At 36.3% G+C, this 26,050-nt stretch overlaps 2 long non-coding RNA genes across 2 annotated transcripts in view; one reads left to right on the top strand and one right to left on the bottom strand.

The window, feature by feature from the left end:
* LOC138921843 (uncharacterized) overlaps window positions 1–26,050 on the bottom strand; it is a 120,956-nt gene that overhangs the window by 11,998 nt on the left and 82,908 nt on the right. The gene's annotated exons all lie outside the window — the stretch shown is intronic.
* Window positions 6,780–26,050, top strand: part of LOC138921842 (uncharacterized) — a 76,637-nt gene continuing 57,366 nt past the window's right edge. The window contains exon 1 of the long non-coding RNA XR_011434731.1: window positions 6,780–6,924. This is a non-coding gene — a long non-coding RNA (uncharacterized lncRNA). The remainder of the gene's footprint in view (window positions 6,925–26,050) is intronic.

Here is a 26,050-nt window from a genome sequence, read left to right as displayed (position 1 = left end):
CTTGTGTTGAGGATGATGTCACAGCATATTGAGTAAACCATTTACTTACTCAAATTGGCCATTTAAACAACCAGCAATCAACCATAACAAAACCAATGTTTTTTTAAAATTATTCATACATGGATTTGTGTAAGAGAAATGTAAAGTAAACAATCTATATATGGATGGGCAATTTTTTTTATTTTTCCAAAGCATAAAAATAATCGTTGAAAAATGTCCCCTTTTGCTTTTCTCTGAATCTAGCTAGTTTAATTTATAGTAAATTATATTTTAAGACATCAGAGCAGTCTAATGCATAATATTTGCTTGGAAAATAAGAGGATTCTATATTATATATTAACAGAATTGGACTATTAAAAGGGATTTTGTTAGTATTTTTAAGGACTAGAACCATATTTTCAACTACGTACCACCATAAAGGTGCTTTATGAGCTGTGGAAATTATGGTCACATTTGCAAAGATTAAAACTAGATTAGAATGCCACAATTAACAAGAAAAGGGCAGAGAGATGGGGAAAAAAAAATCAAAGCTGTCTCATACGCCCCTCCTTTTTTGTTTTTTTCCAAATTTACTTTACTTGAAAAGAAAGATCATCTAGGATATTCTACAGAAATGGTCCCTACTTTGGTTACATAGAAATAAGCACAAAAGGGCTTCGATGTGATTACTTGGCTAGATTTCCATGTGGATTATGATGTGCATTGAGTCCTGATCTAACTTTAGTCATTTGCACGGTTCATAGAATTGAGCAGTATTTAATGCACGGGTCTGAAAAGTTAAGTAAGCTATTCACTGTATGTATGCACAAAGAGGAAAAAATAAAAATGAAAAAACACTGAGTCAGCCAGGGTACAAAATTTTCATACGTCCGGGCATCCTTCCCATTGAGATAGATGCCACTAAAAAAGACAATCTTTAGGTTCACCCTGGACAATCACAGTCTTACCAGAGTCTTCATTGCTCTTGTTCCCAGGTGAACAGAGGAGTGATGTTGAGCCTCCAAACTTCATCTTAACAGGATGTGTGTAACATGCCAACAAGACCAGCCCCAATCTGACCTCAAGGCTCAGATCTTTTAACAACACAAAGCTCCTGTCCAGAGTAAAGCCAACTTTTCCCTCTCTGGTCCCTCTTCTGAGGCTTGAGCTTATCTTTCCTTTGCTTATAACCTGCTTAGAGTCAAGCAGAGGAAGTGTATATGTGTATGTAACGTGTGTGGGAAGTGGGGATATCTAATTATTTTTAGTTCCACTTTTCTCTTACTGAGGAAGACAAGCTTAATGACTTGGCTGTGTCATGTCGCCAGTGCAAAGTAAAGTTACCATTTGACTCATAATATGTTCATGACTAAGAGTAAAAACAGACTAATTATCTGGACCCTAAATTTAAATATGGACTTGGTTTTGTTTTCAAGAGCAGAAAACCATCTTCAAAGAAAAACTCCTCAATTTTCCTATTTCTTTCTATTTATTTTTCGTAACAAACTACAAGACTAATCACAAAACAATTCAAAATATCTTCCATGATACAAAAGCTGTATTTTTAAAAATTATTAAAGTATGTTCATGTAGAATCAAATAACCAGAATTTTCAGAAATAACACTAAATTCAGACATTCATAGAAATGTATTTCATTTAAACAACTAGATATTCAGTGGAATATCATTAACCTCTCTTATTTTCTCAATTGTTAGTTCATAAACATAAAGTGTAGGCATGAAGACTTGGCTATTGAACATCGTTCTGTCTGTGGAGGGATTTTTATCCTACTATTTATCATGAACCTATTCCATGCTCAGAATTACACTAGATAATTTAAAGATCTAAGATCTATGTTTAAAAGGTTACTAAGGAAAAGCCGAAATCTGTGCTGCCTGGCCCATAGTGAGTACTCAATAACTATGTTAAATAAATGAATGCATGATTGAATGGATATTCATTGAACAAAATCTCACTTCTGTTATAATAACTTAGTCTCTCTATTTTATTTTCATTCTAGGGATGTGGGAGATATGAGGATTAAGTGTTTTTTCAGATTAACTATGTTAAAAAAATGCAAAGTACATTTTTGAAAATATTAAAACTACTATGAGTCAGTGAAAATGTCCACATGAAAGAAAATGTTTTATATTTAATAGTGGGATCACATGATGACCCAGTGAATATCACATCCAAATCTCCTCCTCCTTGACCATGATATGTGGATCCTAAAAATTTAACTCTCAGAGTCCAAGTGAAAATTTATTGTAATTAACATACAACAGAAAGTCTGAAATTGTCAAACAATTAGTAACAAGAAGTAATCATGAAATTTCATGAGTAATACAATTATGAAATCTGATTTAGAAAGGGATAGAGAGTTTTAGCTACAACTTTAAGACTCTCAGCCTTCCCTGGACTCTCCTTATTTAGACTAATTGAATCAGAATGCTAAGGGCTAGTAAATGAAGAACAACAATGTGTTCTTTCACATGTTTTTTATTTTACTACAGACATAAGGTTTACTAAATTAGGCAAGTAGAGTCAAAGACAGTCAAGCCACACTTCATTCCATAAAATGGGCTTGAAAACATCTACAAAGATTCAGAGAAGAATGGGTATAGCAGGATCAGAGACATTTATGTGCTCAACCTTGCTTTAATTGAATTTATTTTTTAGGTTTTTTTTTTCTGCTTTTTCTCCCTAAATTCCCCCAGTACATAGTCATATATTTTAGTTGTGGTTCCTTCCAGTTGTGGCATGTGGGACACTTCCTCAACATGGCCTGACAAGCAGTACCATGTCCACGCCCAGGATCCGAACCAGTGAAATCCTGGGCCACCAAAGCGGAGCACGCGAACTTAACTACTCGGCCACGGGGCCAGCCCCTATTTTTTAGATTTTTGAATGTTCCTTATTTGATCTTTTATGACAAGGTATCTTGGCTGTCTGAGGGGTTTTTATAGGTCAAATTTTCCTTTGGAAATTGATTCTGAAAAACATTGTTTAATACTATTGCAAATTTAATTGTCTCGTGTTGATTGATAGTTGTAAGCTCAAAAGCATTATTTAAAACACAATTAATTTAACATAAAAATATTTTTGTATAAAAGATGATTAATTTGAATTTGCCAAAAATGTAAAGATTCCTCTGTAAGATACTCAGAAAATGTTAATCTAGTTTCATTTGTTTTCAAGACTCATAAACACATATATCTAGTCATTCTCACATTGAAAGATCTGGGTCAAAAAGCTGCAGAAAATTGTGAAAGTCCTACTTAGGAGTCCATGTGATAGTTCATCAAAAAGCATTTTATCAAAAGGAAAATAGACAAGGAAACTGACATTTTAACTTGTCTCCTCTAAATATCCTTTAAAATTCATGTAAACTGCAACAGAATCATTTTTAGTTGGTTTATTTAGCTGACTTAAGAGTTGTCCAAAGTCACAGCAGGGTAGCATGACTCCTATATTATGCTATCTTTTGAAAATTGAATTCATGCCTAAAGCGACACAGTCAGTGAAGCATGTGCAAGTCTGAACAGTGCATCTCGTTAACAATATCTTGATATTGTGGCCAAAAATAAGAATACTCTTGAGATACCAACTGAATCCTCTTTGTCATCAGCCACTCATATAACATGACCCTCTGGTGGTTTGTTACCATTCGGAAAATATGTCTGTAAAATGTCAGTGTCACCAAATTGTAACAATAGTCTGTAATTTGAAAATGACATTGGTATAATCAGCTAATTTTCCAATATTAAGGTATAAATATACTCAGGTAAAGTGATACAATGAATAAAACATCATAATTAAGCCATACCAGGAAAATGATCCCTTATGAGATTGTCACCTTTCTTTTCTGGTTGACATTTAATTGGAGTTTGTAGGTCACAGCCATAAAAGCTTATTAAAAACTCAAAGCATTCTCATGAATTTCTACAGAGTTTTTAAATGAAGAATATCTTGAAGGAGGCGGGAGCTACATTTGTTCCTTTTTATTGGTTTCTAAAGGATACTTCAAAGTTAAGGAAAGGGTTGGAGGGAAAAAGGAGACAACACCAGAGATATACTGGAAAGACTGGAGAGGACTGGCTGAAGAATTACAATCATCTTGGATGACTAAGGTGGACATGACTAAAGTTATGGAAGAAAGAACTTAGAAGGATTTTTAGAGAAATGAATTATAGTACACGGTAACTCGGGTGTCACAGAAAAATCAGTGTCTGAGAAGGTCTTAAACAAGGGTACTTGATAGTAATGGTACTATACAAAATGGGTACAGCCCAATTATTGCCTGTAAAACCCCTGACTACAGAAAGAGAAAAATTCAGCAAGTAGCATGGACTACACTTTGCCAACAAGAAATGGTGGAGCAAAGACAAACGTCCCACTGAAATGACTCATCATTCACATTAACACGTAATGGCTATGTGTGTTATTATCAACCCACTGTCTTAGCTCAGGCTTCCATAACAAAATACAATAAACTAGATGGCTAAAGCAATAGACATTTATTTTCTCACAGTTCCGGAGGCTAGAAGTCTGAGATCAGGGTGCCAGCATGGTGGGTTTCTGGTGAGCACTCTCTTCCTGCTTTGAAGATGGTCACCTTCTTGCTATACACTCTCATGGCCTTTCCTTTGGTGTGTGTATGTACAAAAGAGAGAGATCTCTCTCTCTTCCTCTTCTTACAAGGCCACTAATCCCATCACAAAGACCCCACCCTGATGCCTCATCACCTATTCTTACTCTAAATACCTCCCAAAGGGCCCATCTCCAAATACCATCATACTGAGGGTTAGAGTTTCAATATATGAATTTTAGGGGGACACAAATATTCCGTCCATGCACCCACCTTTGTTTGCTGGAAGTGGCGCTTATTGATTGAAACTAAATTAGTCAACCTAACATAGTAAAATACAAATCTTTCTAGTTTGTATTTCATGCAAGCTATTTAAAACTTTTGTTTGGCCTCTGGTAACGTAAATACTGTTATCTATGTCAGAGAATTTTAGGATTACAAATAAAAATTCCTACCTTAAATAAAAATGTTTAATTGAATTAAATAGTATTATTTAAATTCTTATTGCTAGCAATTTTGTAAGGACCATTGTCAGGCATGTATAATTGCATTAGATTACAACACAGAAGCTAGATTTGTGTCCTATTTAAACAAATCCGCCTTTGAAAATATACGTATTTCAAGAACATTCTTTAAAGCTCCATAATGTCTTTATAATAGACTTTCAAACTGTAAATTTAAAAAGTCTCTGTGTATTTAGAGCATGCTTCATTTATTCATGTCTGACCAATTGGAGGACACAAATAAAAAGCAAAACTGTTCTAAAGTATTAACTACTGTAAAACAAAACTTCTTAAATAAAACAATTTTTAAAAGAAACAATGACTTTCAAACAAAACAATCTTAAAGTATTAATTAAGATTAGTTTCAGCTGTGAATAACAGAAAATTCAAAATACAATAGCCTTAAGTTAGAATTTTAATTCCCCCTCATGTGTCTAAATCTGGATTTTGATAATTTCAGGGCAGGCAAGGCAGCCTGCAAAGTCCTTTGTCATCCTACAAAGCCAACAAAGGAGCTCTACAAAGACCTCAAATGCCCAGACTCCTTATAACTTTCTCTTCCCTTATTTCTAGGTTTGGCCCACAGGAACATAGACCAAGATGGGACTCCAGCCATCACATCCATGTTCCCAGTGGGGAGGAAAAATTTTCCCTTCTTCCCTTCTGGGTTCTTTGTCAGGCCTAATAATTAAATTAACATAAGACACATTAACAGGAGAAAAAACTAATTTAATTACATACATATGGGAGCCCCACAAAGACATGGGGCTCTCAGGCACTCAGGCAATGGAGGCTTATATATCATCCTGAGCTAAAAAAAAAAAAAAAAAAAAAAGGAGGTCTGGGGAAGGGGTCTGGGGCTTCAAAGAAGAGCAAGACAATTCACAGGAAGATAAGAAGAGCAAATGTTTGGTAAACAAATATTTGTCATGCCATGCACAGAAGTCTCTCTGATAGAAAATGTTACCTCCAGTAATAGCTCTCTTCCTGGTACCCACCCCCTCTCTAAACTCTTTCAGGCAGTGAAGGAGGAGGTAAAAAGCTCTTCCTGAATCTGCTGGGCCCTGATTGTCTTCAGCTTGACATAATCCACACACCCAAATGGCACTTTTTGGGACAGTTTGCCCTGAGCCTCCTCATTCCAAACCACAGGATGGAAAGAGGGGAGACCAAGGGCAAAAAGTGTCCTCCAGGTGTTTCTCAGGGTGCTTCTAGAAGCTGTCACAGATCACTTCCACTTATACCCCATTGGCTAGAACCCAGTCATCAGGCCTCACCTAGGTAGCAAGAGGGAATGGAAAATGTCATCTTTATTCTTGAAGGCCATGTGCCCTGCTAAAATTTTTATGTCTATGGAAGGACACAAGAGATACTGCAGGACAACCAGATTAGAATGACTTTTCCTGTGTTTCCCACTGAACGTTTTGTCCTGTTGATAAGACCATCATTTCCTCACTCAGAAATGCAGTCTTAAGCAGAAATAGGAACATCACATTGCTGAGCTGGACAAAGAAGTAGCACAAGAAAAAAAAAGATAAAATTAGCCTGATATCCTGTTTTAAACAAAAACAGCTCAATTGGCAGTTTCGGCCTGCAGGGAAGTAGGCTGAGAGCCAATACTGAACTACCTTTCATCTATGGAAAAGCTGGCCTTCGCTCAGGGCACAGCTTTGGCAGCTTATAACCAGATTCGAAATCACATTCCATTTCCTTTTCTATCTGCCAGATCTCTCGCACTGGCTAACACTATCCTTCCAGAGAAGAGCACTGAGGTGAGCAAGGAAAGAGAATTTTTAAGTGTGGAGGTTGCGAGGTCTAGAACCTTGGAAGTCACTCATAGATGCATTGTCAAGGTAAGGCCTAATGAGCAGACAACTTCAGCTGAGCAATTAAATCAGCTATATTTTTTAAAAATTTATTTATTTATTTTCGGATGTGCATCATAATATATTTCGAATTCTGTGTAGATTACATCATGTTCACCACCCGAAAACTAATTATAGTCCATCCCCTCACATGTGAGCCTAATCACCCCTTTTGCCCTCCCCTCTCCCCCCTTCCCCTATGGTAACCACCAATCCAATCTGCAATGCTATGTGTTTGTTTGTCATTGTTTTTATCTTCTACTTATGAGTGAGATCATATGAATTGAGCTACATGGGCCAAAGGCCAAAGTCTATCACTTTGGGGATAATTATCAAAAATCATTCGCCAGCTTCTCTCTCTTCCTTATGCATTGATTTTCAATGCAATTTTAAAGCTCTGGAGAAAACATTTCTTCTTTGATACGATATGTAGATTCCAACCATTCAGCCCTTAATCTGTATTAATCCTTCTGATCAGCTTTCAGTGTCACTTAATTAACTCTCAGTAATGGCTTCTATAGAGTGTCTATATTCAGCAATAAATGGCATTAATATTTAATGACACCTAGGTAGAAGTGAGGTGGAACTGTATATGTATAGGTACTTTCTTTTCCCTTCATCTTCCCTGCTGTGGGAACAAGAGCCAGACTGGCTGTGTTCCCTCATTACTTTCCCATCATAACTGCACTAAGCATCAGAATCTGTCATTTGAATTTAAAAATATTAAACTCTACTTCCTAAATACATCCAGAGGAAGGCTGATAGGAAAAAGAAGCTCCACAGATCCAACAAGGGTCCATGGATCTGTATTTAGGCAAGTATTTAGAAAACAAAATGGGTTCTAACCATGAACAAAGCAAATTAAGTTTTTTCTTTTGAATGGTTGAGAACCGTTATCTACGACAATCTCAAGGATTAATTGGCAAAGTGGGAGAGTTTGATCTACTCAAAAGCAAAACATAAATTGAGATGTTAGAAAAAAAAGAAAAGCTCCCATAAAAAAAAACATACAATAGGAATGGTACTCAAAATTCCTGAAATCAAGTATATGGTTTCACCTGCACTAATAAAACAATTGGGATCAAGAAGGGTAAGATTTGTTAGAAAGATGATAAAACTTACTACTTGTGGATATTTTACTTTGCCCTAGATGAAATACTTATTTTCCTTTAAAGTCATGCATGCTATCCATAGTCTCATGAATCTACTGAATTATTTAGTGAGGATTCAAAACATTCCAGCTTGAACTCTGACATGCCTTAGTCTTCTGTTTCTTTATTTTCCTCTCATATTGTCATACAAGACTCAAAAGGCATATGAAGTTGAATAAAATATATTTTCCTTTTAATTGTTGCTTAATCAGGTTTTACATACAAAGTTATTTTGCTATTTTCTCATAAATCAGTACTTTTCATCTTTATGATATCAAGAGCAGTGTTCAATTTATTAAAGTATATTGAGCCAATCTTGAAGGTTTATAATTTGACACTATTTCTATGAGAAACCAGTATGATCTATTGAATCCTGTTTTGCAAGGACCTGAGATTTTAATAGTAGTGACTAAATGAAAATATAGTACCAGGTTAATAATGCTCTGGGCTTTTTCCTGGGGCGATTTAAAATGAGAACATTTATTTTTATTCTCCCTGCTGGGTCCAGAATGGCATTAGGTAAACAGCTGCAACTTTTTATTCTCTCTTATTCTGACAGGGGGCTGACAGTGGCTACTTACCTCCTAAGCAAACAATATTTGACTAGAGACTAATGAGGTGATGAGGACTTGCTCATCAACACCTTTCAGCCAAGTAGAATCAACCTGACATGGCCTGATGAGCCAAAAGTTGGGTAGGAAAGAAAAGTATGCCTTGGGGAAAGACAAAGCAAGCACTAATTTCTACCCAGCACAACCACCTTGAAATAACAAATGTAAGCAGATTTCCTTCAAGAAATAAACAAAGATAAAACAAAGCATAATTTTTCTAAAAAAGAAAGGCATTTGCCAATCATTTATTCAACTTTTACTTTCATTACTTTTTTTTCTTAAAGATTGGCACCTGAGCCAACATCTGCTGCCGATCTTCTTTTTTTCCTTCTTCTCCCCAACGCCCCCCAGTACGTAGTTGTATATTCTAGTTGTAGGTCCTTCTGGTTGTGCTATGTGGGACGCCACCTCAGCATGGCTTGATGAGTGATCCTAGGTCCGTGCTCAGGATCTGAACCAGCAAAACCCTGGGCCTCCAAAGCAGAGTGCACAAACTTAACCACTCAGCCATGGAGCGGGCCCCTATTTCGTTTTTAATTTGATGATGATGATCAAAAGATGCACACTTACTTCAAAGGATTCTTATGAGAATTAAGTAACATAAAATTTTAAAGTTATTTACGATATTTAAAGTACTATACAAATGTTAAATTAATGCTATTAAGAATCGGATAATAGAAGGTTTTTGCCAACACTATGGACATAACAAACAGTCAACGTATTTTTAAACGATTAGATGGCAGAAGGGCCTAATTTGGATGCTTTCCTGCAAGTTCTACTGTTCTTTGTTTTGGGAAGATCAACCATGACCTTGTGATATTCGTCTTAACCAGCCAGAAATACCCCACTTTACTATCCCACTCGACTGTTCTTTACGTGTACTTCTATTGTTTCCTGTGTTTGTATTTGGGTTCCCGGGCCTTATAAACGCTCCTCAAAATCAAGAAACATTGATCCCTGTATCATTTGACAGCATAGTAGTCACGAAATCAATTCACATTCTGTCAGTAAAAGCTGCTGCCTGAAAGATTTCTTTAAGTATCCATCTTTATTCCAAAATTCAAGCAGTGTAGCAAAAATATAAGTAAGCTGTAAATGATTGTTCCCTGATTCAGCCTTAATCCACGATTGGTTTCTATTGTGCAATCTTGATTCATATCAAAAGAGAATACATGATGTTTCTAGAGAAGTTTTATCTTTCCTCTCATAGAAAGACACTCTTTTAGTATGATAAGTGGCTTTTAGTAATGGAGAAACAATTTTTAAACTATGTCATAACACCATTCATATACATAAAACTCACTCCCATAAAACCATAACTTTAGGGAACAGGCAGGAGACAGGGCAGATGGATTCTATCTCTTCCTAACTCTACTCCTATTTCCCATGTAATTTTAATGGTCTATTTATGACATGCATTGTGTCTAGATAGCTTTTCCATGAACTAATGAGACCCTGGCCACCTCAATCCACAGTGACTTTATTTCCATTCAATTCTCATCATCACATTCAATAGCACTTACAATATCATAACTTGTTTGACATTTATTATTTACTAGTATGTATTCTGCATATATAATAGAATATATAATAAATATATAATGTGTATTAACAGCCTGATTGTCCAACTAGATTCTGTTTATTGAAGTAATAATGAATTCCAGGACATATAGTAGTAATCTTCACATAGGATATACTCAGCAAATATTTATTGGTAAAATTCATGATGCTGACAATATGTTTAAATTCAAAGAGAAATATACTAATTTAAGCAAAATCAAGTAAATAAACACACAAATTAGTCCTGCCCATCCATTTTCTACATAAATTCAGGTTATATGTAAAAATAACACATGGATATTTCAGCCTCCTGAAGTCCTGTTACTAATTTTATTTTCTCTTTAATAATATAAAAGACACACAATGTCACCTTATCTGCAGCTCTTTTAGAAGACTACACAATTTTGACCTTTCTACCTTGAGTGAATATTAAATAAAGAGTTTAACTAAGTCAAAGACAAAAATACTTATCAATTATATTGAAATGTATTCCACTTTTGGAATGAGGGCTCAAATATTACCTGCTATCATCCTTTTCCTATTCCGTTAGTATCAATATTTTTAGTGTCTAAGAAGCAAATACTGCTTTATTTCTTTTTCTATTCCCTCTATTTCCCCTAGAGCCACAAATATAATAGATCAGAATGTAGTTGATTCTGTCAAATTGCCCTCAAGTAAAAGAATCTTTGTGAGTAGAAAAGCCTTCATAAAAGGCTTTATGGCCTGGAAGGCACCTGAATACTCATTCTCTTCCATATATAGCCATTAAATAACAGATTCCAGTCATACATTATCATACCTAAAATTTCACTGTTTGTAATTGGAGATTAATTTGTTCAGCTTATTCACTGCCTTTTCCAGGCAATTCCCATTAGGGGAAACAAATTAAGGTATGATGTTATTTCTTCTATTTCCTCAAATAATGTCAACTTTACCACCTTTATGTCATCCCTAAAACAAATGAATTCACCTTTAACTGTCACACTAGAGACCTGGACACCAAGCCTAGTTGAGAGAGTAAAATATCCAATTGTGCACTGCTGAAATATTATCAAAATCCAGCTAGCAATAGTAATAGGTATTGGAGTTCTTCAGAAGACTTAGAATCTATGTAGACTCAATGATTTTCAGGGCTCCAGCTGAGCTGTGAAAAACTTGCTTAACTGAACCCTATTATATTGGCCTCTACAGAATTACCACACAGTAAGTTGTGTTTCAAGGTAGGTTCTGGATTTCATCAGGAAAAAATACCAAAAATACCCTATTAGAACTGATATCTTCATTTGCTGAAGAATTTTAGATCACTTCTCCAGGATTGCTTCACATAAAATCTCCTTAAAAACTAAATCAAACAGGGGCCAGCCCAGTGGCACAGCAGTTAAGTTTGCACGGGCAGCTGAAGGTGACCTGGGGTTCGCTGGTTTGGATCCAGGGTGCGGACTTGCACACTGCTTGTCAAGCCATGCTGTGGCAGGCTTCCCACATATAAAGTAGAGGAAGATGGGCACAGATGTTAGCTCAGGGCCAGTCTTCCTCAGCAAAAAGAGGAAGATTGGTGGTGGATGTTAGCTTAGGGCTAATCTTCCTCAAAAAAAAAAGAAAAAAAAACTAAATCAAACAAAAACACATTAATTTAGAATAAATACTAGAAAAGACTTTCTTTCCCTTGAAGAATGGTATACATTTTATTCAAAGACATGGAGAACTACATAAGTAGTCATTTTTTTCTTACTGCTTTAAAACTTCATGGACGATGAAAGCCAAATTCTCAGGGCAGTAATAACACCTGTATGAAAACTTACATATTGAATAAAAATTCATTCCACTTTCTTCCATGTCATCTTATTAATCCATTCTACTTTATATTTTCCATGGTTTTGTTACTTCAGGTATTATCAGTCACCTCATATTCTTTGTAGAATTAGGTAAATCATACATTTTTAAAAACAGACAAAACAGAATTATTCATTTATTAATAGGGATTATGTGGCCAGTTTTTTTTTCTCATGAGGATCCAGCATATAAACAAATAAGGAAGCGGAAAAGTGGTGAATGCAGAGAAGGGATTGAAGAATATATCTTCCAGGATATCCCCCAATGATACCTCTCACCTCCTGGCATTCATACCCTTGTGTAATATCCTCCACTTGAGTGTAAGTGGGACCTTATGACCTGCTCCTAACCAATAGATTATGGCAAAGATGGAGGGATATTATGTCTGTGATTAGGTTACATAAGATAGGGACTTCTGTCTTGCCAGCAGGCTTTCTCTCTTACTGGTTTGATAAAGCAAGCTGCCATTTTAGAGAGGCCCACATAACAAGGAACTGAAAGTGGTCTCCAGCTAACGGCCATCAGGAATTCAGGCCCTCAGTCTCACTATCTTTGGGAAGCTGAATCCTATCAACAACCATAGAGGAAGCTTGGCAGCAGATCCTTCCCCAGTCAAGGCTTCAGATGAGACCTCAACACTGGTCAACATCTTGATCACAGCCTTGTGAGAAACCCTGAAGCAGAAGACCCAGCTAACCCATCCCTCAGATTCCTATCCCTCAGAAATTCTGAGATAATAAATGTGCATTGCTTTTAGCCAATAAGCTGGTGGTAATGTGGTATGCAGCAATAGGTAACTAATATGGAGAAACACTCCTATAGTTTACTTATTTTATAACTTAGCTCAGGACCAATCTTGCTTTATGGTTATGTTAACTCATTGGGAAATGTGCTCAGTTGGTTACCAAGGGCATAATTTACCTTTGTCTGTATATTTTTCTATCAGGTGAGTATCAGGTGAATAAATTATTATTTTATCTATTCCTTTACGTAAATAATAGGAAGATTATTCCTTTTCTTTTTGATCATTTGTAAGGCTATGTCTTATAGTGGACTGTCATTCTCAAAATCATGTTTATAGATAAGCTATTGTTAAGCTAGCAATAGAACCTTTGAATGCCTGGGTAAAAAGGAGATAAAAGCCATTACCTGGTGGCCAGATGCCAGGAGGATAAAATGTAAAGGAACATGAAATGGATTGATGGCATGCTTTTCTTCCCTCTACTATCACAGACTTTCCATAAAGCAAATCAGAGAGTTTTTTGTTTCTTTTGAATGAAGATGCTACTCTATCCAAATAATTATATTTTCTTGATGACTAATACAAGACTTTGAGTCTATAAAGTCTTTGAGTCCTATCTAAATGTCAATAAAGTCTTCCAGTCTAACTCCATCACTGGAAATTGTTTCATTTTTACAATGCAGCATAACTGAAGAATGCATATTCTTAAATCCATATGAGGCTAGTTATTTTATTATCCAGTACAGTTCGTCATACACAATATACTGCCAAACAATAATGGTTATGTTTCTTATGTTTGTCATACTTTTCCAGAAGTAGCCAAGACTTCTTCAACTATATTCATTCCATTTAGCCCCCTGTGTGTGACAGGAATCCTACTTTCCAACTAGTTCATACTGTTTTACTGCTTCTGTCTGACTTTTTCAGTCTTTTCATAACAGACCTCAGATTACAATGCAGTTAAAATTAATGACTTAGCTAAACATGGTAAGAGTTTGACTTTATGTTCTTTGCTCTCCTTTTCAGCCTTTGTGGGAGATTTGCGTACTTTCTGTGCTCTAGAAACTTCTAATTGAGTATGAAGAAGCCTGGTAAATCACCATTCTGCAGCCACAGCAATCCAGTGTTTTCTCTGCCTAATGATCCTAAAGCACATTCAATATATGTTCTTCATCTGAAATCTCAGCATCGTTCAAGGCATATTTATTGGCATTTGGAATGAGCTTGCACAAATCCCCTTTGCACCATTTCATAGTTCACTTCAGTTCCTCTCTCTTTATATAGATCAGGGGAACTCTAGAAGATTTACTATGAGAAAACATTCTAGATATAGGATTTGCAGGATTTTAATACCAGGCACCTGCTTGTCATATAATTGAGATTATCTACAGTGAAGTAGAAACGGGTTTACAAGTTATGTTTTTTTATGGTCCCAAAACTCATACTCATGTATGTCACTAGTTTTGCTAGCTAGCAATTTCTGCTACTTATTATTTCTATCTTTCTACTTTCATAAACGTTTTGAGTTTACCTGAGAGCTATTATGCAAGCAAATAAAATCATGCATTGCTTAATGATAGGGTTATGTTCTGAGAAATGCGTCATTAGGTGATTCTGTCGTTGTCGAGTATACTTACAACAATCCAGGTGGTGTAGCCTACTACACACCCAGGCTGTATAGTACTAATCTTATGGGACCAACATTGTATATGCAGTCCGTTGTTGACCGAAACAGCATTATGTAGCGCATGACTGTAATCATAAAATAGACATACGTACTTTGGACAGGTCATGAGGCTGGATATACTCACTGAACTCTCATAGAGACTTAGCTAGCCCTAGCCCTCCAGTTATTCGCTATAGAACACCTGTAAGTTTCTTTGCTAGCACTTTTCAAAACTGATGTTTACCTTGTTACTTATTTGTTTAATTTTCTATCTCCTCTCTTCAACATAAGCTTTACAAGGACAGGACTGTGTGTGTGTATGTGATTCACAACTACAATGGGACACAATAACTCACTGAATAACAGAAGCTCAGCAAATATGTTATTAAATATTTAAATATGGGGAAATAGAAGAAGAGAAGACTATCACCTAGGTAAATGTCAGTGTCACGATGATGGCCTGCGGCAGCTGAGTCTGTTGGTGGGAGTTCCATTGAATTCAGCCTTTTTAAGGTTTGGTCTCAGCACTTGGAAAAGAAGTCCATTGAACAGGACTCAGTGGTGGATTAGCTGCTTCCAGAGATGTCATTGTAGAGCTCGCAAACAGCAAACCCCACCACTGAGGCATTAGTGTCAGATGTTGCCTGGCACTCAGATTCCATAGAAGTGGATGAGTGACAATAAAAACCCCTTCATAAAATCATATCTATAGTCTCGAAGGTTAGTAGTGAGAGGTGAGGCACAAGGTGGAAGTTAAGATTTTATTTTCACAGTGGAAATTCTGGAGGGAGTTCTGGGGTTGATGACATGTTCTTAAGAGACAGATGAATGTCTGTGAAAAAAAATCAGGGACTTTGAGACTCATCTACTCCTCCTCTCTCCACTGCAAGGCTTGAAGATTAAAATATTTAGGAAGTAACCAGATTTCATAACTGTGACTCCTCCAGGCCCATGAAAGCAAGAGGCTCTGAGGGATAAAGAAAAGGAACAAACTACGTTTTTTGCATCACCTCGAGGTTTTTGTCTTCAAGCCCCAATGGGAGCTTGAATTAGAGCTTAAAAAATATCAGTGAGCAGGGCTAAGTGTTGTACTCATCCTCATTTGCACCCTGACTATACTGGTGAAGCCTGGAAAATATACCTGTTAGAGAAAAAAAGAAGTAAACCAACCGGCATGCTAAACAAAATAACAGAGAGCCAGGACAGAGAGCAGGTGAAAGTAACTTGTTATGCTATATCATTCTATGGTTGCAAGGCAAATCCATCTCTAAGCTGCCTATCAACCAAAAAGAAAAAAAACTGGATTTCTGAGAAATAAAAGTAACTTATAAGAAAAAATGCTTCCTCAGTACTTAATTTTATGTAAAATATTCATGGCATGAAACAAGAAAAAAAAATCTTACCCATGGCTTCACTTACTGACCCTCAACTGCTTGTATAATCCTATTTTTCATCCAATTATTCAACATATAACCGAAGCAAATTGACTGTTACTGCACAAAAATGACTTACATGAAAGCAATATATGCTAACAAACAACTACATCAAGCTTTCTTTTTATATAACTATACCAAATAACCACACCAAACAATACTTCATATTGTTGATGGAAGTTTTTGAATGAGTGCGATTTCATCATTAACCTTTGACATGCACAAAATTCACTTGAGCAATGAAAAAGCCACTATCATGTTATCTTTAGACAGTGACTTAAAAAGTCAAAAAACGTCTACCTTTACCTTTTTTTTGATTAATAGGTAGACAAAAATCAAGATGGTTTTTCTTCACTATTTTTCACTCAGTGAAAGCTGAAAGGCTTTCCCCCTTTTTTACAACTATAATAATAATTGTCTTTCTAGTCTATCTAGTTAAAATGCCAGGCAATGTTAAGTCCTTCTCAAAATGGGTAGATATGAGAAAACTCAGAATTTTTAAATTAGCTTCAATGAAAAAACCCATAAATTCCAAGCAATTTATTTAACTTAATGCCAATTAAAGTTGGGGCAGGAGTGGGCATGAAAGAAAGTCACTATGAATTGTTCACTCAAATATTAAATCAATCGATTAACCATATTTTGATAATGAATATTACTACTGCTACCTTGACGCAAGCCCATGACCTTGAGTGTTAGTACCACTCCTTCTGGCATTTAATCACACAGAAAGAGGCAGTGTGGTACTATGATGAAGAGCACAAGCCACGGGGACAAAGTGTCTAGGTTTGACCTCTGGCTTCTCTACTAAGTAGCTGTGTTATCTTGGATAATTTAATCAATCTCTCTGTTCCACAGTTTACTCGTTTGCAAAATGATGATAATATCAGTAGCTTAGAAAGCTGTTAAAGAAGTCAGCACTTATAAAGCCCTTAGAACAATGCCTACTTCAATAGATGTAATCATTACTTCTTCTTTCTTGCCTTTTCTCTTAGTTTGTGTGTATTGCATGTTCCCAATGAAACTGAAACTCTTACACAATACAAATGTATTTTAAAATGTTTGTACTCCCTCAGTACAAAGGAGCACAATTAAAACTTCTTGAATTGTATAAACACAGTGTTGTATAATATGTGTCCATATGATTTTTACTTGTAGAAATAATATTAGCACAGTGGTAAAAAAATCATATATAACTATTGACCTATCACACGAATATATACATTATTGCTCATCTTCCTCTGAGCCAATTTTGTAGAGAGCCCTACTTCCAACACACACACTCACTCGTACCATCTTTGAGGCCATCTAGGTAAAGGGAACAAGAAGACTACTAATTTATAATTGGTTCAGCTTTAATAATACAATGATTCTATTCAATACCTGACATTTTTTAATCTGAATATAGTATACATACACTACTAGGCTGAAATTTTAAATTCATAAAATTTGTTTCATGTTTCAAAAAAAAAGTTAGATTGACATTTGAAAATTGTAGAAGCTGTATATTTAAGGCAATTTTATCTAGAGGTGACTTTAAATATAGATGTGACTTGACTATTACATTCCTTCTGTATATTTCAATTAATTTGTCATATCCAGTGTTTGGATATTTCAAATTCTTTGGAGGGACAAGCATCAGTGAACAACTAGACCTCAAACATTTCTGTTTTGCCCAATAGCTTTGAAACTCAGCTTTCCTTTTTTTAGGTAATAGGTTGCTGTTTTACAAATTTAGAACAAATACACTAAAGTTTGAAGATTTCTCTTCCAAACCCCAAACGTCTTGGTCCTAGAAAATGTACTATTGAAAAACAGCCTTTGCTGTCCTGGTAAAATTATTTCAACAATAAATTTCCTCCCTACTAGCGAAAAAGAGTAGAATAGAACAGAATCCAGCTGACAGTCATTGAATGGACAGCCCAGGAAATTTTTCACCTCAGAAATTTCCCCCATTTAAACAGAAGAGAACTATGACATTGTTCAGAAAATTAAGTCTTGGAAAATATAGCTCTTAAGCATTCTTTAAAGGGAGAATGAGGGTATTGTATGTGCTATTGTAATTAAGACTTCCTTTTATATTTAGTCATACCTTAGATTTATTCAGTCAGTGTGATCCTTAACTGAAAAGTACAAAAAACAAAGGTAGACATTGTTTCCAGAAAATTAAGAATGGAAGCCTACATTTTACAAAAGAGATATATTGGGATTATTTTTTTCATATTGCCAAATGATTTTTACTTTGAAAGTCATTTTCCAGAATTCTTTTATTAAATAGTAACTGTTTGGTACATAGGAGAGTTTTTAGATTGTTTACACAGGCACAAAAACCTCAAGGCTAAATGTTAGAAATCACTGACAAATAATAAAGATAAAGCATCTCTGAAACATTTATATGAGTCAATAAAAAAATATGATTCCATTTAGAAAAAAATCAATTGACAGACGTCTTTTGAAAAAGACAGCTATTACTTAGAGCAAGGACTATATATAGTCAAATTCCTTTCTATTCTTATTTCTTTGTAAATTTGAAACATACTCTGAGAAATCTATTAACACTTTGTTTTCAGTAGTACCCAGCAATATCTTAAGTGTTAAGTACTGGTTGAATAAAAAATGCAAACATATAAACATCTTAAACATCAATGATAGGAACTGATATTTCTCCTTAACACTACAAGTCTTTTTACCAGACTCCTTTCCAAACCCTAACAAAATTTCATCTTTATAAATCTCTCAAACATATGCTGTACTAAAAAACAGATGCCTTGATACTGAGAATACATTTAGAAACTGAGACATTTCTGAATTTTAAAGATGATACAGCAAAACCTATCAGTCACAAAAATGAATTGTACCTTGAAAAAAAAGCAAAAAGGGAAATAAAGCATTTCTGTTAAGCTGTGTAATCTCATTTTGGTTTATGTGGTGAATTAAAATAAAATTACTTGAAACAGTAGAAACTCAGTCCCTGTTAGTGACCTGCTCAATCTAGAGGAAAATAATTAGGTCTTTGAACTATTCATCAGGGGGAAAAGGCAGAAGGGGAAAAAAAGGCTTCAATTATCTAAGTCCCATACCTAGACTCTTATTATTAATATAAAGTACCAGAAGAAAGAGTTCAAAATATAGGAGCTATGTGATTGCAAATCTGTGATTGCAACCCATTTCACTACTTATATATTCTCAGACATTTTCTTACTTTCAAAACTCCATTTTGTAGAGTTGAGCATTTACCTAAAAAGTGGGAGGAAAATCCTTATAATTCTCAACTTAAATAAATTGTTGCAGTTCTATAATTCAGTCTATAAAATGTGAGAATTTCCATTTCAATTCTTTTCAGGCTAAGTTGAAACAGTCCTTCCTTTTTTCCTCTATTTCAATACTTAAATGAAGTGTCTCTTTGCACCATAGCGTATTTTCTTCTATCCTGATCTCCCTGTGTCTTCTATCTTTCTTTTTTTAATAGTGTGTGACTTATTGGGGAGTACGGGGTGGTGAGAGAATGTTCTTTGTTAAAGACTGTTTTCTTCCCGGTACTCGACTGCCCTCTGGTGGTTCAGAACTAAATGTTTGGAGGCTCCCACCATCTGGAAAGCCAAAGACACCATTTTACGCTTCACTGAGAGACTAGGGATATTCATGCTGAGTTATCACAGTGATTTTGTCTCACCGCGAGAAAACATAGTCTCTGTATTTAGCCAAATTTTTTATGCTTCCTGCCTGAAACATTTAAAAGTATTTGGATCATTTTATCACGTGCCTGATTCTTGACTTTCCATTTTTCTTCCTCCTTTCTCCCTCTCTCCGTTCTTCTTTCCCTCTCCTTCTTCCTCTTTCCTTCAACAGACAACTACTTGTGTTTAGTGAAAGGAGGACTTGTGGAGTGTGGATATTTAAAATCCGCAATCAGCTACAAAATTCCTTTAGTAATTTCAAATTCTTCCCCATGAAAATTTCATTTGGCATATTAAATCTAGACATTAGGTTGGACAAAGAGAATGCAGTGCCCTGAATGATATTTTTAAAGACCATGAGTCACTCTTCTATAGGAAAATCATATTGTGCTGATTATTTCCATAGAAGTAATCGAAAGACCAAAGGGTAAAAATGCACCCCACATTACCAAAGAGAGACTCAGTTTAATCCTCTTGCTGTCTTGCTACTTAAATCCTCTAAAAGCAAACATAGTGCTTTCCCTTTCTTCCCCTCTGGGCATAATTAACAAGTAGCAAAAAATACTAAGACAAAGAGAAAAACAGATTAGCAACTGTCACCAACCATGGTCGTTTAATTCATTCTTTACTGTTCTATATTTAAATGCTCATTATGAAAACATTCTGCTACCTTAGGAGAAAAGACCCTAGAATTCACACTTTAACAGTATGTAACATAAATCACTATCCTATTATAAGCATCATAAACTTTCATCTATATAAATCAGTGCTCTATTATAAGCACTATAGATTTTCATCTTCACGCCCTTCTTTGCAGCAGGCATGTTTGAAAAGATGAGAGTAAGAGGGGTAGGCAGGGCCTAGAGCAAGCCAGCCTTTATAGCTGGTCCATATTTCTATAATGGCACCAATGTGTCTAAGTTCAGTTGACTTGGTGTTTACACGAGAAGCGGACCACTTCTCATTCAGTACCATGTCACCTGCTCCTAGAAGTTAAGTGCCCCCAGATAACTGAGAGTTTAGAGCAACATTTGAAAAATAGAATCTAAATATTTTGCCTCTTAGAGATACCTGCCTACTGATATATCCCCTCCACACTGCCACCATCTCTCCGTTAATGAGAAGGCCATACTTGTATTAAATCTGAAACATTTACTGGGAAGTCACCTTCACTGGGAACCACAAACCCACAATTATCAACAGGATCTTCTCTGGTCTCTGCTGCATGGTGGCACATGTAGTCTTAACCCGTGACTTCTGATGGTTTGGACCCTTTCTGGTCTCTGAGAGTGATCTGCTGGCTGAGGCCATGCTTCCAGCCATTTGCTTCCTTTTCTAAGCTTCCCATACACTCCTTTCTCCTCATTCCCTCTCAAGCCTCTGCCTCTTCATTGATTGTCTCAGCGCTTCTTATGCTCCCACTGCTAATTGGAAACTTCTAGAATCTCTGCACTGTTCAAGTAAGCCATGGAATGCTAGGAATGGGCTGCCTCAGCTTCATTCATTTAGGCCACCCAATCCTGTATCACCCCTTCCTTTTAGAGAATGTAAAGCATAATTTTTTAACAACAGAGAGGAAGTAAATCACCAATTAGCGTATCTTGTATTTTGCCTTGCAGATTTTTGTTAACGTGTGTGTGGAGCTATGAAATTTGCTATATAAGAAGACAATAGAAAAGAAGAAGAAGAAAATGCAAATCAGAGGGCTAAATACTATAGTTTGCAATCCAAATTCATTTTGCTGTTTGGAACAATTAATTTGAATGTAAAAGTCTTTGAATATGAGTTCAGAATTGTTTGCAAGTACATTAACTCTTCATTATATTCCACTTATTAATATTTGTATGAGTAAGGAAAACAGAGAATTATGTTCTTATGAAATCAAACCTGACCAGGTTTTGTGCCTTCAGATAGACAAATATGAACTATGACAGCCAGAGAGCCGAATGAAATTAAATTGAGTTAGTGGAGGAGAAAGCTCTTCATAAATCCAATAAATAAATTAATGGCAAGAATGGTGAGCGTGCCAATATTGAGTATGTGTCAGGACTGACTTTTTTTTAACAAAAAGAGACATAAATTTGTTTAAGATGTCTCTCAAACTTTTCATCTTAACTGGTTTTAATTTGTTATTAGGACAAATCGTTCTTACACTCATTATACTCTTATCCCTGGAAAGGAATTTTTAAAACACATTCTCTCCTGGGTTAAAAAATCAAGATTTGGAGACTAAGTGAAAATAAGACCTGTCTATCTGTAAATGAGAGCACATTTTATAGCATTATATTAAAGAAATAATACGTTTTTATGCAAACAGCTATCTAATAAAACTTCTATTTAATGTATAAGTATTCAGTTGTCTTTAAATATTATATATATTTTTTCAAACTATAAAGTAATAATACGGACAACAGATGGCAAACAAGGAAAGCAGTAATTATTTCTAAACACTTTCGTGTTTCTTCCTGCCTTGATATCTAGAGCTGAGGCAGCCATTCTCGAACTTATGGAAAGGCCCAGAAACACTGGCTGTGACACACTGAGTCCCGAAGCAGAATCAGGCACAGCCCATTTCCAGGCTTCTTGTTATTCGGGGAAAAAAATTAAAATGATTTCTATTTAATCTGCTTTGAGACTTTTCAGTGACTTGCAGCCAAACCCATTCTTAAATGACACCCAGCTTCAGAGTAATTTGGCAAGGGGAAATGGAATTTCCTGGCTAGCTGATATTAGCATCAAAACGGCAAATCCAGGTCTAGGCCGTAATCAGAAGCCCAATCAAGAGAGCAGTTTGACAACGAGGAGTCTGTCGGCAGAGACCCAGACTTGGGCTTGATCAAAGCAGCATATACATCCTCCACAGGGAGAGGAGGAAACAGGAGCAAAGGACACAAGAGCTGGCTCTAGAGGAAAATGCAAAAGTAACTTGGTGATCAGATCCACGCCAAAGGTCAGAGTCAGGTATGGAGAAAGAGTGCTTCATGTTGAGCCCTGTGTTTGGTGGCAGAAGCGCTCAAAGCCTTCTAGGACCAGTGAATTGACAGGGGACAAGAAAGAAAGCGTGGTTGCTGGGAATTCTGAACCATATATACTATGGAAGTGATCAGTAATATAAAACATAAATCTTACTAATTTGAGGTGCAAATGACTAGAAATGATGGCATTGGCATTAATTTGGTTTAGATTATCTAGTAGTTTCATCAACTATTAGCAGTCCGTCTTGCCTGTTAAAGAAGAGTCATCACTTTGAGTTTTCGCTCTGTTTGTTTGTATTGTTTGTGGAGTGGGTGGGAGACTTGACATGGAATACAATTCTCTAACACCTCAGTAATTTCACATCTTCGGTCATTCCTCACAATGTTGCTTTCTTACAGATTGGTTTCCTACTCTACCTTCTACAAATGCTCACATGCGCTCCATCTGACACAGATACATTTGGATCTATTCATTCTCTGAATAATTTTAAATGAATCGCTGGTATGCGGTAGGAAATGCAGAAGCAGTTGTGAATAGCTTTGATAAGGCCTCAGCCCTCCCAGAGGGTCCTCTTGCTTTTTCACATGTGGCCTTCAATCGCTCTTACCAAATCTTCAGAAAAGAGCCTACTACTGTTAGCATTTCTAGCAGCCTAAAAGAGAGGAAATTATTAGAGGTGTTGAGAGCGTTTTTCTTCAGTGGAATGTTGTACCGCAAAACTGAAATTGCAATACAAACTATATAAAATAGCTTACATTCTACTCTATGTGTCGGAAAACAAAATAAGATAGACAGTTACATGATGGAGTGGCAAATGCTACAATGTAGGGGCTCATAGTGGTGGGAATTCATAATCATAGGACCTAACCCAGCTCTGAGGGTTCAGTAAAGATTTATGGGAAAAATAACATCTAAGCTGAAAAAGGACACACTCATTGAAGCTAATGACATCAAAAGGGATTGAGAGCGGGGAGCTGGGTGGAGAAATCTGTTCATGCAACGGCTCAGGGTCAGAGAAAGTATAGCATATTTGGACAACTTAAAGATGCAGGGAACACGGGCATACTCAGCTTATCTCAATTAATGGAAATTTACTCTAAGTGTCAACGGAAAGTGAAAAAGATAACAAATATTCTAAAGTGTCACAGAGCCAGGTCTCATGAAAAATATATAAACCATGGTTTAGAAGGAAACCTCATAGAGAGCTGAAATGCATTTGAACAGCAAAGATTTATTGGGAATTTAGCATGTGCCTGTCCCTGTTCTGAGTGCTAGGGCTACAATGATGACGAAGGCAGACAAGGACTCTTTCATGGGACTCTCCTTCTATTAGCCAGCAACCAAAAATACATAAATCACAAAAACAGAAAAAGAAAGTGAACAAAACAAAACAAAAATGCCCATCATGCCATGGTGGTATGCCAGACAATGAGTGGTTTCTTAAGACTGGGTGTGAGTGAAGGAAACTCTGAGGGGTGACATTTAAGTTGAAAACTAAATGTCAAGATGGATCCAGACATGCTAAAACTAAAAGGAAGAACAATCCAGATAAAGGGAATGGGTGCGCAAAGTCCTGGTGGCAGAAATATTCTTGGCAAGTTAGAGACAAACAGTAGGCCAGTGTGGCTGGTCAAAGAGGTCCAAAGTAAGACAGGCCAAGGCTGTGTGGTGAGGGCAAGGAGTGTGGATTTTATTCCAAGTATGATTGGAAGCCTTTAGAGGGTTTTTGAAAATGAATAAAATAGCATAACTTACATTTTCATAAAGATCACTTGGCTACTGAATGGAGAATGAATTGGGAGTGGGTAAGGATGAGAGTAGAAGCAGAAGTTCTAGTAATGCTTCAGGTGGAAAGCTATTGTGGTTTAAAAGAGTGGTAGTAGAGAAGGAGAGGCGAAGGGGTTATGAGACTTGGGCAGAGTTAGCACTGATAGGTTGGATGGGATAGGAGAAAGAGGAAGAAAAAGTCCATGAGTTTAAACTTAGAAAATTGGTGGTTTTCCCTGGGATGAACAGAATGATGGAAGAGCTCAATGTGGAATGGGGAGTGAGAGACCATTTGCTTAGCTTTGGCTATGTGATTATCTTAAGTTACTGTGTATTTAACTTGAGATTCTCTTAGTCATCAAAAAGATGTCTGTGCAACTGTAAACCCACGGTCATCTTGTAGATATGGTTCTAAGGTCTAGTGTTTCATGACTTTGATGATTCAGCCACTCTGAATCTTCTGTTGTTACATTCTTTTCAATGAGCTCCTTCCCACATCTCTCTGCTCTCTCTGTTTTATGATACCTAATTGCTCATGGCTCATTTTGTCCTGTGACTTCTACTCAATACCTTTCTGTCTCCTTTCTTCTTCTCTCCATACTGTTTGTTTGAGTCCATTCTGAAAATCCTTATTGTAATTCTTTGAATGTGAATTTGATTTGTGATAGTCAGAATCCCATATAGAGAAACTGCGTGGGACAGAGAACTCATAAATGGCAACCTCACAGGCAGTGCCCTTTGTTTAGAAACCTGACCTCTGGTTCACTCATGTGTACCCAAGGTAGTGAAGATAGATGGTAGAACACATGGCATCTTATGAGAAGCCATCAGCTGCTGCTTTCTCAGAGACGTAAGATGTGCAAGTGCCAATCTCTAAGAGCATCAGTACAATTAAATCCTATCACTCAGCTCAAAGGACCCTTCCTTTCAACCTCTTGTTCCCAGGTAAAAATTACCCCTCTCTCTCCCTCCCTCTCTTTCTCCTTTATGCACCAATAACATTTGATTTGCCATTTATGCAATAGGATGCTGAAATGGAACTAATTTAGTCAGCTTCAGCTGAAGCCACAAGACATTGATTCCCACTTTCCTTGTGAGACATCTGTAGTTAGCCAGAAGAATGCATCACACACACCAGAGAACTACAAGTTTCCCAAGAGAGGTAAAGTGAGCTTTAAACATCTCACAGGCCCACTCTACATAATGCCAGCTCACGGTCATTTTAACTAACTGAGACATTTCCTGCTCTTTCCTCTGTCTCCCATGCTATCCTCACCCACTGGCAAATGCTGGAGGGATTAGAAATGGCAGTTTCTATGTGTGTAGGGGGAGAAAGATTGAAAATAGAAAAAGAAAGAAGCCCAATTATGGCCTCTTTCTCACTAAAGGAAGCCAAGTTGTAATTTGCCTTAACTGGTAAAGTGGAGTCAGTTTACCTTTGAATAAAGATTAAAGTTTTAATTATTACTCTGGACATATTAATTATTCATTGAGGGATTTTTATTAATGAAAATGACTAGGAGACATGGTGACACCCTAATTTTGTCCAGTAGAAGGCAAGACTAGTCCCATAGAATAAATTTAAAGGAAAATAAAGATAAAGTTGGTTTATGATAATATCCCTTGAGTCCTGTTTATTCGACACAGCAGATACATGTGTGTTAGCCCTGATCATATTCAGCCTGGATTCAGTACGTT

Source organism: Equus caballus, chromosome 2, assembly GCF_041296265.1.
Source record: "Equus caballus isolate H_3958 breed thoroughbred chromosome 2, TB-T2T, whole genome shotgun sequence".
In the NCBI taxonomy this organism is placed as follows: Eukaryota; Metazoa; Chordata; class Mammalia; order Perissodactyla; family Equidae; genus Equus; species Equus caballus.
The sequence above is the reverse complement of the archived record's forward strand: the minus strand, read 5'-3'. Positions and strand labels throughout refer to the sequence as shown.